General features: G+C 47.5%; 1 pseudogene across 1 annotated transcript in view; it reads right to left on the bottom strand.

Moving 5' to 3' along the window:
* Positions 1–676: 676 nt before the first annotated feature.
* Positions 677–9,182, bottom strand: part of LOC308165693 (immunoglobulin-like domain-containing receptor 1) — a 12,235-nt pseudogene continuing 3,729 nt past the window's right edge. Inside the window, exons 3-7 of the transcript in view lie at positions 6,139–6,288; positions 5,012–5,131; positions 3,037–3,183; positions 2,147–2,269; positions 677–1,513 (exon numbers count right to left, since the gene is read on the bottom strand). The product of the transcript in view is annotated as an immunoglobulin-like domain-containing receptor 1 (transcript). The remainder of the gene's footprint in view (positions 1,514–2,146; positions 2,270–3,036; positions 3,184–5,011; positions 5,132–6,138; positions 6,289–9,182) is intronic.

Raw genomic sequence — 9,182 nt, 5'->3', positions numbered from 1 at the left:
ATGCGTTCCCAACCAGCGAGACCTGGTTATAGAAATGACGTTGTTTTATTGATAAAAAAAGGGTCAAACTGGAAAGAGAAAATAGAAAACTCACATTAATCCCAAACAATTTAACAAACTTCAGTTAACGTAATGTGGAGTCCGTTCATTGATCGATGCTGTCTGTTCAGTTCCCAGAGGCGCCCGTTCAGCGCTGGACATATAGCGCGCATGCGAATCATGTTATATTATTATATATTTTATAGCTCGCATCTAATCGTATCGGATGAGAAATAGACATTAAATGGCATATATAGGCCGCTACACAACAGTAATCACCGCGACAAACAGCTATATTAGATTTGGAGAAAAAAATAATATAATTTTGAAAAAAATTATTTTTATTATATTTTAATATGTCCGGAATATATCACGTTTGTCCGGTAAATCGAAATCTTCCCGGACACGATGTCCGGCGGCAATTTTTTCTAACGGAAACCCTGGTGTGTACATACAGTATGTGTAAAGGGGGGGTACTAGATTAGAGGAGGGAGTGTGTGTGTGTCTGTGTAACAGGGGCGGTTCTCGGGGGGGGTATTAGGGGATGTTTAGAGGAGTGTGTGTGTGAGTGTGTGTGTGTGTGTGTGTGTGTGTGTAACAGGGGCGGTTCTCGGGGGGGGGGGGTATTAGGGGGTGTTTAGAGGAGGGAGTGTTTTACAGAGTAGCGTTCGTTCCTCCTGGGGGGCTTCTGTCCCGGCTCGTACTCCGTGTAGCTGGGGGGCTTCTCCTCCGCCCAGCCGCCCCCCCGGCCGCCCCGCGCCCCCCCCCTGCGGCTCACGCTGTCGTCCTCGTCCGAGCTGAAGGACCCCCCCCGGCTCCTGGAGGGGGGGGGGCGCCTGGCCTCCGTCAGGTCGTCTCTGGAGCGAGACCGGGGCCGGAACCCCCCCCCGCCCCCCCCTGCGTGGCTCCGCCCCCCCGCCCGGCTCCGCCCCCCGTCCAGGGACTCCTCGCTGTAGCTCCGGGGCAGGCCCCCCCCCCCTCCCCTGCTGCTCCTGGGGGGCGAGGAGGGGTATCTCCCCCCCCCGGCTCTGCTGCGGTCGTCACGGCGATTGTAGCCGTAGCTACGGCTGCTCTCGCTGGAGCTGGGGGGGCGTGTCTTGGGCCCGGGGGGGGGGGGGCCCGCCCCTGCGCTGGGGCTGCTCAGAGATGGGGGGCATGTTGATGACCAGGCGCTGGTTGGGGGGGCCGTCGTCCAGGCCGGAGAGCATGCTGGGGGGTCCGGCGGAGAAGGGGACCCCGCCCTGGGGGATCATCATCATGTGCTGGGGGGGCGGGGGCATCATCTGGCCTGGGGGGGGCTGGAGGAGGGGGGAGCGCACCTGGCTCTCCAGGTAGTCCAGCACCTGGTTGTTGTGGGCGGGGTGGCCGGGAGGGGGGGGGCCGTGGAGGCTGGGGGGGGGCAGGCTGTAGGCCGTGGACTGGGGGGGGGGCAGGGGCATGGGGGCCATGGGGAAGCCCTTCCCTGAGGCTGAACCTGGAGGGGGGACACACACACAACCAACCAATCAGCAGGGAAGATAGTAATAATAGTAATAGTAATAATAATAATAATAATAATAATAATAATAGTAGTAATAGTAATAATAATAATAATAATAATAATAATAATAATAATAGTAATAATAATAATAAAATAGTAATAATAATAATAGTAATAATAATAGTAATAATAATAATAGTAGTAATAGTAATAAAAATTGTAATAATAGTAGTAATAGTAATAATAATAATAATACTAATAGTAGTAATAGTAATAATAATAATAGTAATAATAATAGTAGTAATAGTAATAATAATAGTAATAATACTACTAATAATAATAATAGTAATAATAACAGTAATAATAATAGTAATAATAGTAATCATAATAATAATAATACTAGTAATCATAATAATAATAATAATAATAATAATAATAGTAATCATAATAATAATAATAATAATAGTAGTAGTAATAATAATAACTTATATATAACTATATATAATATAACTTTTATTTGTATAGCGCTTTTCCTGCAAACGTTGCAGCTCGAAGTGCTTTAATCATTAAATAAATCATAATTTAGTAATTTAAAGGCAGTATTAAACATATGTGTGTGGTACAGACCTGCGTAGAGGAGGGGGTTCATCTGGGAGGAGTGGTTGCTCATGTTGCCGTAGACCGGCTGCCCCCCCATCCAGGGGGCCATGGCTCTCTGCGCCTCCTTAATCATCCTGTGCTGCATCACCGCTGGGGGGGGGAGAGGGAGGGGGGAGAGAGAGAGAGAGGGGGGTTAGAGGTGGGTGTCTGAAAGGATAAGGGGTATGAGGGTAGTGGTGGGGTAGTGGATACTGAGTTGGCCTGCTGATCAGAAGGTCATGAGTTCAAATCCCACCTAGGAACAACACCGTTAGGCCCAATCCCATTTCTCTTTTTCACCCCGACCCCTCGTTATGGAGCGCCACTCGCTCCTCGGCTCCCCTCTCAGAACAGAGTTACCAGGGGTAGGGGTTGGAACCTTCCCCTATGAAATGTGACGACCCTTCCAGACCCTGGTACATCAACAGTAGTATCAATCCATCAGACAAGTCATGAAATAAAAAAGAGCAATGCTTGATTATCAGGTCAGTTCATGACAGAATAGCGGTGCTCTGTAGGCTAGCAACCCTGCTCCTACCCTGCCAGTCTGTAGGCTAGCAACCCTGCCAGTCTGTAGGCTAGCAACCCTGCCAGTCTGTAGGCTAGCAACCCTGCCAGTCTGTAGGCTAGCAACCCTGCCAGTCTGTAGGCTAGCAACCCTGCCAGTCTGTAGGCTAGCAACCCTGCCAGTCTGTAGGCTAGCAACCCTGCCAGTCTGTAGGCTAGCAACCCTGCCAGTCTGTAGGTCAGCAACCCTGCCAGTCTGTAGGCTAGCAACCCTGCCAGGGACAAGTGTGTGGGGGGGGGGGGCAGGGACAGGTGTGTGTGTGTGTGGGGGGGGGCAGGGATAGGTGTGTGTGTGTGGGGGGGGGCCTCACCTTTCTCGGGGCAGCAGCAGGTCTGGGGGCAGCAGGGACAGCGGACGTAGCAGCAACACTTCTGGGGGCAACACTGGCAACAGCAGACGCCCAGCAGGATGATGAGCAGCAGAGCCCCCAGCACGATCAGCAGCACCGTCAGCCAGTCTGGAGGGGGGGGGGGAGGCACAACACGCTTTTAAACACCACAGGCGGAACGGAAGCATCCCACATTCCACGACATAAGGTGTCAAGGTTAGCATCATTCTCTTCCAAATGATCCCCTATCGAAAGCCCGGTACGCACTGCATACTGTGGGAGACTATGCTAAGCTAACGTGCTATCTCGGCTGTGTATTGACAGTGTTATGCTAAGCTAACGTGCTATCTCGTCTGTGTCCTCTTGACAGTGTTAAGTAAAGCCTGGTACACACATAAAGATAATCTGGCCTGGTACACACAAAGATAATCTGGCCTGGTACACATAAAGATAATCTGGCCTGGTACACATAAAGATAATCTGGCCTGGTACACACATAAAGATAATCTGGCCTGGTACACACAAAGATAATCTGGCCTGGTACACACAAAGATAATCTGGCCTGGTACACACATAAAGATAATCTGGCCTGGTACACACAAAGATAATCTGGCCTGGTACACACAAAGATAATCTGGCCTGGTACACACATAAAGATAATCTGGCCTGGTACCCACATAAAGATAATCTGGCCTGGTACACACAAAGATAATCTGGCCTGGTACACACAAAGATAATCTGGCCTGGTACCCACATACAGATAATCTGGCCGATTTTGGCCCGATTTCCCCCCTTCCGACCAAGGACAGCAAACGCCCGATTATCGGACGGCTCTAAAGATTATCCTACAAGATTATCCTGTGGTGTGAGGTGTGTCAAGAGTCAATTTCTCCCGACAATCTGATCGGAAAATGGTCGGGGCCGACGATCGTAAATATGAAACATGTTTAGAAAATCTTTGTGCGTGTACCTTTAGGCTTTAGGCCAGGTGTTTGCATGACGCCACAAACTCAGGCTTCAATCTCAGTCTTACTAAAAAAGGACAAAAAGGACCCCCTGGAGTGTGTCTCCTACAGGCCCATAAGTCTCTTGTCCTGCGACTATAAGACCGTCAGACCCTCACTAAAGCTCTCGCACCACGCCTGGAGACGATATTACCCCTTATAAGGTTAGGGTCAAGGGTCAGTAGAGAGGGTCTAGGGTGCAGGGTTAGGGTCAAGGGTCAGTAGAGAGGGTCTAGGGTCCAGGGTTAGGGTCAGGGGTCATTAGAGAGGGTTTAGGGTCCAGGGTTAGGGTCAGGGGTCATTAGAGGGGGTTTAGGGTCCAGGGTTAGGGTCAGGGGTCATTAGAGAGGGTTTAGGGTCCAGGGTTAGGGTCAGGGGTCATTAGAGAGGGTTTAGGGTCCAGGGTTAGGGTCAGGGGTCATTAGAGAGGGTTTAGGGTCCAGGGTTAGGGTCAGGGGTCATTAGAGAGGGTTTAGGATCCAGGGTTAGGGTCAGGGGTCAGTAGAGAGGGTCTAGGGTCCAGGGTTAGGGTCAGGGGTCATTAGAGGAGGTCTAGGGTCCAGGGTTAGGGTCAGGGGTCATTAGAGAGGGTTTAGGGTCCAGGGTTAGGGTCAGGGGTCATTAGAGAGGGTCCAGGGTTAGGGTCAGGGGTCAGTAGAGAGGGTCTAGGGTCCAGGGTTAGGGTCAGGGGTCATTAGAGAGGGTTTAGGGTCCAGGGTTAGGGTCAGGGGTCAGTAAAGAGGGTCTAGGGTCAGGGTTAGTGTCAGGGGTCATTAGAGAGGGTCTAGGGTCCAGGGTTAGGGTCAAAGGTCAGGGTCAGGGGTCAGTAGAGAGGGTCTAAAGTCCCGGGTCAGAGGAAGGGTCTAAGGTCCAGGGTTAGGGGTCAGAGAAAGGGTCTAAGGTCCAGGGTCAAGGGGTCAGCGTTAGGGTCAGGGGGTCAGGGGTCGACTTACGGTAGACGATGAGTTTGATGTCGCGGTCGGAGTCTCCGGAGGTGTCGCCCGCGGCGATGACGGAACACTGGTACACTCCGTTGTCCCACCACATGATCTCACTCATCACCAGGTCGGCATCTACACACACACACACACACACACACACACACACACACACACATCAATGGTCAGACACACACACATATATACTGTATATCGAGCTCCCAAAGGCCAAATAGACACAAATGGTGTTCTCTCCGGTCTATTTAACCTCAAAAGGGGCACGAGGCAGGGATGCCCAGGAATATAGCACGCTATCCGGCTACAAGCTGGACTATGGGTGTAACGGATCCCCGTATTATGAAACTTACTGCTGTAATTTACTTGTTTCTTTCTTTCTTCTTAGAATCATTCAACCGTGAAAGTCCACATATAATATATTCTATAAACTAATAAATTCCACCGGGTCCATGAAACTTTCTTCCTTTGCGTTCTCCTTTGGTGATCAGAGCTCATAATTAACGTGTCGAGAGCTTCATCATTACCGAAGCCGAATAGTACAAAACACATTTCTCCCAAAGCTCTTGGAAATAAAAGTCATGGATATCCTACTCAACAACATATGAATCACATCCTGCAACCAGATGGATATCCTACTCAACAACATATGAATCACACCCTGCAACCAGTCCTGCAATAAGTGAGCTCGAAATATACAAATGTACGGCAGGTTAATTAACATAAAATAACTTTAACTTTTCATGGGGTTATTTACAATGGGAAAAGTGGAGTCATGCCCCTTGCTGCATCTTACCAGAACTACGTGACTTGACTGAGTTTAAATGGAGACCAGAGGGCTTTAAATACCCAGGCCTGCAAACATCTAAAGTCCTCAGTAACACACACACATTAAACATCTAAACACCTCAGTAGCACACACATTAAACATCTAAGGACTAAGTAGCACACACAAATTAAACTACCATCCACTTGTGGAGAAACCTGAGGGTCCTATCTTACATCGTTGCTCAAATGGGAAAAAGATTTAGATACCACCTACACAGACAGACAAAGAATGGGGGTACTGACTGGGGGGTAGGGGGGGGGGGGGTACAGAGAGGGGGGGTACAGAGGGGGGTACCCACTGTTCTGTATGGAGATGCGTCTCTCCCGGTACTCCGGGCCCAGCGTGGCCTCGTTGGAGCCTCTCTTCTGGACCACGGTCCTGATGGTCCGCTGGCGGTCGGGGCAGTCGTTGGACGGGTCCTGCCCCAGCTGCAGGGCCGCCTGGTAGGCTGGGGCGGGAGGGAGGGGGGCAGGGTTATAGGTTATTATTATTATTAATAACTAGACAGGTAGTTATGGAAATTGTGAAGTGTGCTTGCCCCTCACAGCCAGTAGGGGGCAGGTCAGTGGCCTCTGGGCGTATCTGTTTGTGTGTGTGTGTGTGTGTGTGTGTGTGTGCGTGTGTAACCATGTTCCAGTGTTTCTCTCGATCTGTGGGAAACCAGTCAAGCTGTTAGGAAGCTATGGTCTGTTGTCTTTTGCTAGCTCTCAAACAAACGGCCAGAAGGTAAAAACTATTAATGTGATGGCTTAGATATTTAGATTTTGAGTGATGGTGAGAAGAGATTAACATTTTCATGTAAAATATGTTTATGTGGACTCAATTCCCTCAAATTCAAGGACTCAACACAGCATAGTTTGAGACAGATCTAGATGAGAGTTTATATAATAGGAACTATCCGCTCACAGACAACAATTAAAAAGAGAGGCTTGAATGTGTGAACACTAGATGGTCTCTTGCCTTCTCTACCACAGCACAGCAGAACAATATATTGTGAAATATGTGTCAAGTTAAGCAATACAGAGAGGAGGAGCTAAGTAAAACATGTATGAATATATATGTGAGAGAGAGAGAGAGAGAGAGAGAGAGAGAGAGAGAGAGAGAGAGAGAGAGAGAGAGAGAGAGAGAGAGGGGGGGGGGAATTTCAAGCACTTTCAATGACCCATGTCTATTTTCAAAAACTTTTAAGGCCTTGATTTCTTTTTCTCAAATTCACAAACTTTCAAGGACTTCAAGGACCCGTGGAACGCTGCCTTCATGTCTTCCTAGTGTGACAAGAAGCCGTGGCAAATTTTGGCTATAATACTAATAATATATATATATATATATGACCATACAGCACACCAATAATATACACTCACCAGACACTTTATTAGGTACACCTTTTCAACTGCTCGTTAACTCAAATATCTAATCAGCCAATCATGTGGAAGCAACTCAATGCGTTTAGGCATGTGGACACGGTCAAGACCATCTGCTGAAGTGTGTGTGTGAGTGTGTGTGTGTGTGTGTGTACTAGGGATGGACGGTTTCCAATTATTGAAACCGAAAAACCGTCAAAGACTAAAACCGCGGTTTTCCGGTTAACCGAAAAACGGAAAAAAACGGAAGAAAAAAAAAACGGAAAAAAAAACGAAAAAAAAAAAATGACAATTTCAAATAATTGAGCCCTACTGCTACAATACACTCATGTCGAACACCATTAAAACACCGTAAGCACAGTCGCAACACATTTAGGCTACTTAGTTTCACAAATATAAGTGGAAAGGCAGACTTTTGTAAGCTACACCATACATGAAAACACATGAACTCTTAACACACCAGCTCCGCTGATCCAGGGTGCTCGCCTGCACGGAAGATCATCTCTTGGAACAGCGTCTTCATTGAATGAACTGCTTTCTCAATATCTGGGTTCTTAGACAAAGTTTCAGCTGCTGCTCAATGTATTTAAATATTTGAATACTGCTCAATAATCACTGAAATATTAGACTTAGAATTATGCAGTGAAAACGCCCCGCGGTGGTGTAGCGGTCTACGCACTGGCCACTAGTGCATGCTGCCCACCGGGGCCGGGGTTCGTATCCCGGCTCGCCAGATCCAGATATGGCCGAGGCACACGGGAAGCGGCATATTGGCCGGCCGCTTCCGAGGGCGGTATAGGAGTATTTCTGGACTAGGATCCGTCGCGCAACACCGCCCCCTGGGCGCCGGAATAACGGTACTGGGCTCGAGGAGCCAGTCAGCCTAGTCTGCCTGGCGGCCTCTTCTGGGACTGCCGGCCACGGGGTCGTGCGGCGGATCCTATGCAATAGGCAGGGGATAATTGGATGCTAAGTTGGGTTAAATTGGCTACCAAATTGGGTGAAAAAGGGATAAAATCTGAAAAACAAATTTATAAAAAATAAATAAAAATTATGCAGTGAACATACTTAAAGCTTTTCATAAAAACCACATGCCGCGAGACTGACTCGTCCTGAACTGTCGTAAGTCAATCAACAAAGAATGCCCCATCAAAATAAAAGTGCCCATGGTAGAGCTGTCAAAATAGAGCTTTCAAAATAAATGTACTAGAGATAAATACAGAACTACCTTTGCGTCACTAAGTGACCGCGTATCTTCTGAGACATGCGTTCTGTCATCACTTTCAGTAGCGCCTTCACACACAGTGGTGCTGTGCACAAACACTCTTGATCCGTATAGCTCTTGTTTTATTATATTGTGGTTTAGTAAATACTGCACTTGGAGTTACATTCAATGCATGATTTGTGCTATAGAACATAAATAAAGTTTGATTGATTGATTGATATCAAATCAAATCACATTTTATTTCTATAGCGCATTTCTCACAAAAGTGACCCAATGCGCTTTACAGAGAGCAGCGAAAATGATCTTATTAAATGTAAGCGAGTAATTGTAAAAAACCTTTCCTATCTACCAATAACTGAAGGCAACTATCTTTCCCATAGAGTGATTCGTTACCCTTAAATATAATCCCAATTAGATATTAATCCTCAGTTATTCTTCACAACTGACCAAACCTCTCACTCATTGCGCGGCAGATTCAGACTGTATCATTGTTATTTTCACACACGACAAACATGTGACATGTTCCAGTTTTATTCTTTGAACAACATAGGAAAAAAAAAAAAAAAAAAAAAAAAAACGGTTTCAGACGGTTTTGATAAAAAACCGTTTCTATTTTTATAAACCCCGGTTTTCGGTTTAACCGAAAAACCGTCCATCCCTAGTGTGTACCAGTGCTGTAGTACTCCAGGTGTGCGTGTGTGTGTGTGTGTACCAGCGCTGTAGTACTCCAGGTGTGTGTGTGTGTGTGTGTGTGTG

This window comes from Nansenia antarctica (assembly GCF_963989245.1).
Source record: "Nansenia antarctica genome assembly, chromosome: 9".
Taxonomy (NCBI): Eukaryota; Metazoa; Chordata; class Actinopteri; order Argentiniformes; family Microstomatidae; genus Nansenia; species Nansenia antarctica.
The sequence above is the reverse complement of the archived record's forward strand: the minus strand, read 5'-3'. Positions and strand labels throughout refer to the sequence as shown.